The sequence below is a fragment of the Myotis lucifugus genome, unplaced genomic scaffold, assembly GCF_000147115.1.
Source record: "Myotis lucifugus unplaced genomic scaffold, Myoluc2.0 scaffold_108, whole genome shotgun sequence".
Classification (NCBI taxonomy): domain Eukaryota; kingdom Metazoa; phylum Chordata; class Mammalia; order Chiroptera; family Vespertilionidae; genus Myotis; species Myotis lucifugus.
Genome location: NW_005871156.1, coordinates 1,793,560 through 1,797,427, shown reverse-complemented (window position 1 = coordinate 1,797,427; position 3,868 = coordinate 1,793,560). Strand labels below are relative to the sequence as shown.

At 50.1% G+C, this 3,868-nt stretch overlaps 1 pseudogene; it reads right to left on the bottom strand.

Moving 5' to 3' along the window:
• Window positions 1-249: 249 nt before the first annotated feature.
• Window positions 250-2,829, bottom strand: LOC111826883 (annotated as a pseudogene).
• Between the last annotated feature and the right edge of the window lie 1,039 nt (window positions 2,830-3,868).

Genomic DNA, 3,868 nt, shown 5'->3' with positions numbered 1-3,868 from the left:
GGCTGGTCAAACCTCCAAGGGTGAGGGTCCCCACTGGGGTGGACATCCTCCGAGGGGTCCCACACTGCAAGAGGGCATAGGCTGGGCTGAGGGACCCCCCAAGTGCACAAATTTTTGTGCACCGGTCCTCTAGTAAATGATGAGAGAGAATCACTGATCAGCTACCACCTGCACACCCCATACTGGGGATCGAGCCTGCAACCCAGGCATGTGCCCTTGACTGGAATCAAACCCAAGACCCAAGGGTTGCATACCTTCTTTCTGATTGGTATTTTGGTGTGCTTAGGATATATTCATAGAAGGTCCCGGGAGCCCCGGGGCGTGCCTGGGTGCAGTGGCCTTGCATCCTGGGGCCGCAAAGGTCCCAGGAGCCCGCAGGCATGGTTTGGCGCAGTCGGCCTCGCCTCCCAGGGTGCTTGACACCTGCATATGCAAATTAACCCACCATCTTTATCAGCTTAATTTGAATACCCACTCCTGATTGTCTGGTGAGTGTACCAGAGGGATGGTCAATTTACATGTTTCTCTTTTCTTATATAGGATCATTCCAGTTTGTTCCTGGGAGTGTAGCATCCACTTCCTATGCCATCATTTTTAATCTCTGATCTATTCAGTTCTGCTTCTAAAATTTCCCCCCAGGTTTCAGCACCCATTGGGCACATGGTTGTTTCTGACAGGAGAGTAGACACATCTATGTTGCTGAATCTGCCACTTAGCCAAGAATGTTTTACTTGACTCTTCTTGTAATTCCTCTGTAGTATGTCCTGAAAGGTAAATCAGCATCATCATAGAAGGTAGTAGGTTGCTGCCTGGTGAGTTGAGTTTGTTTAAAACCAGAAAAGCCGATTGACAGGGCTGAATATAAGATTAAGTTTTTACATTGATATACACATATACTACTAAATTTGTGTGAGTGTGTGTGTGTGTGTGTGTGTGTGTATAGATATACATGTATATGTGTATATATACAGTGTGAACAATGAAGTTTGCTGGGGTTTTGGATAATGTGAAGTTAAAAGAAGTAGTCACTTTCCTTCTGGTTAACAGAGGAAAATGCCCAAATTTAAGATTGAAAAAACGTTGAAGGATGGATGGAAGAAAGTGTGCTTGCAGGAAAAGAATAACAATTCAACTTTAAGTTCAAAAGTCAACACACTCTGTATGTCATTCTCTATAGAAATCTTACCTCCTCCAAGCAGAAAGTAGAGTTTGGTTCACACCTACCACAATATCCTACCTAATATAGAGGGAATATGCTAATTGACCCTCACACTTTAGCAAAGATGGCGGTGCCCACAGGCAATAAGGAGGGAATATGCTAATTGACTGCCCTGCCCTCAAAGATGGTGGTGCCCACAGCCAATAAGGAGGGAATATGCTAATTGACTGCCCTGCCCTCAAAGATGGTGGTGCCCACAACCACAAGATGGTGGCACCCAGTCCCCTTATGCCCCAGCCGCCCAGGGCCATCCTGAGTCATAGGCAAGCCTCAGATGGTGGCTGCCCAGGGCCGCCGAGGCTCAGGTAACCAGGGCGGGCTGAGGCTTGCGCTGTTGCCAATGGCAGCAGTAGAGGTGTGATGGGTATTGCCTTCTCCTGATCCCCGGGTCGCCTCCCGCCCCTGAGGGCTCCCGGACTGTGAGAGGGGGTAGGCTGGGAGGAGGGGCCCCCCGCCTCCAGTGCATGAATTTTCATGTTCCGGACCTCTAGTTGTTAATAACACTGCAGACCATAAAAATTAAACTTACCCTCCAGGAATAACCGGTTTTTTGATCATCATCTACTTCTCGTTCGCACACAGCTTGTAGAGCCAAGCAATGAGGTTTCCATAATAAGTCATTGTTTCTTATTGTGTCATTCCAGCTCCTGCATGTCATTGAAGCCCTGCACAAACTCTGAATGTCCAGGTGACCGAAAATTTTTGAAGTAACTTCTTTAGGCAGCCTGTTAAAAAGGTTATTTTGATTCATTTTTCCCCCTCAGTATTCACAGAGTTCAATTCTATATCAGAAACTCTTGAATTATGGTCCTTTTGGAGTTATTCTGCTTAGCTTGATGTTTTAGGTAATCTTCACAGGTAACCTAAAAGGCAGAGTTTAAAGTTAGTCTCTTCAGATCAGACTATGGGTCCCACTTTGAGCCAGGTAACTTTTTTTTTTAAAATATATTTTATTGACCCTTCACAGAGAAGAAGGGAGAGGGATAGAGAGCCAGAAACATAGATGAGAGAGATTGATCAGCTGCCTCCTACACGCCCCCCAGTGTTGATGTGCTGGCAACCAAGGCACATGCCCCCGACCGGAACCGAACCTGAGACCCTTGAGTCCGCAGGCCGACGCTCTATCCACTGAGCCAAACCGGTTCGGCTACTTTCTAGGAATTATTTTAAAAACTTTAACTTTCTTGACTTGAGCTTTTCAATCTGTAAAATGGGGCCAATGATGCTCCTCACGTGTATGTTCTTGCTAGGATTAACAGGGATAACATATGAATCATCTAGCCTCACTTCTGAAGTGCACGTTGGAGACACTCAACAACTGTTACTTTTCTTCTTCTTTTTAATATTGTTAGTAAATGGGTTTCTTAGTAAACATCTGTCTTTCTGCTTGCTCTCAAAACACATGGTCTTAAAAAAAAGAAGCGATTCTTCACAGATTATGATTTATTGAGTTTAGTAGAAATGCCTATTGTGAGAACACATTCCAACTATTTATTGAAAGTACCTTTAAAAATATGTGGGATTCAATTCTATTAAGCTCCTGAATACTCACTGTCTGTGGGAACTGATGCCTTGTCATTAAAGTCTTCACCTACAATTTGCAACTTCATCATAAACCTGATGGACATTTATAGTTTATACTAGAGGCCCGGTGCACAAAAATTTGTGCACTCGGAGGGGAGAGGGGGGCCGTCAGCCCGGCCTGTGCAGTCTCGCAGTCTGGGACCCCTCAGGAGATAATGACCTGCTGGGTTAGGCCTGCTCCTGGGTGGCAGAGGGCAGGCCCAATCCCTAGGTCCAGCCCTGGGTCGGGCTCAGAGCAGGGCCGATTGGGGAGTGGGGGCGCTGCCCCCAGTCATGCACAGAGCATGGCCCATCAGGGGGGTTCGGGCTCCATACCCTGTCACGCACAGAGCAGGGCCGATCAGGGGGTTGAGGAGCTCCCCCTTGTCACGCACAGAGCAGGGCCCATCACGGGGTTGGGGAGCACCCCCTGTCATGCACAGAGCAGGGCCAATCAGGGGGTTGAGGAGCTCCCCCCTGTCACTCACAGAGTAGGGCCAATAGGGGAGTTGGGGCACCATCCCCTGTCACACACAGAGCAGGGCGGATCAGGGAGTTGGGGCGCCGCCCTGTATCACCCATAGAGCAGGGCCGATCAGGGGGTTGGGGCGCCGCCACTGTCACACACAGGGCAGGGCCGATGGGGAGGTTATGGCTGTATCCCGTCACACACAGAGCAGGGCCCGTGGGGGGAGGTTGCAGCTCCACCCCATCACACACACAGCAGGGCCAATCAGGGGGTTGGGGCGCCGCCCCCTGTCACACACAGAGCTGCAGGGCGATCAGGGTGTTTGGGTGCTGCCCCCTGGCACGCTGATCCCGGTGGAGGGAGGCCTCGCAGCTCTGCTGATCCCGGTGCTGGGAGGCATGTTACCCTTTTACTATATAGGATAGAGGCCTGGTGCAGAGGTGGGGGCCGGCTGGTTTGCCCTGAAGGGTGTCCTGGATCAGGGTGGGGGTCCCCACTGTGGTGCCTGGCCAGCCTGGATGAGGGGATGATGGCTGTTTGCAGCTGGTCACACACCATTCAGGGTGGGGGTTCCCCCTGGGGTGCCTGGCCAGTCTGGGTGAGGGGCTGAGGGCTGT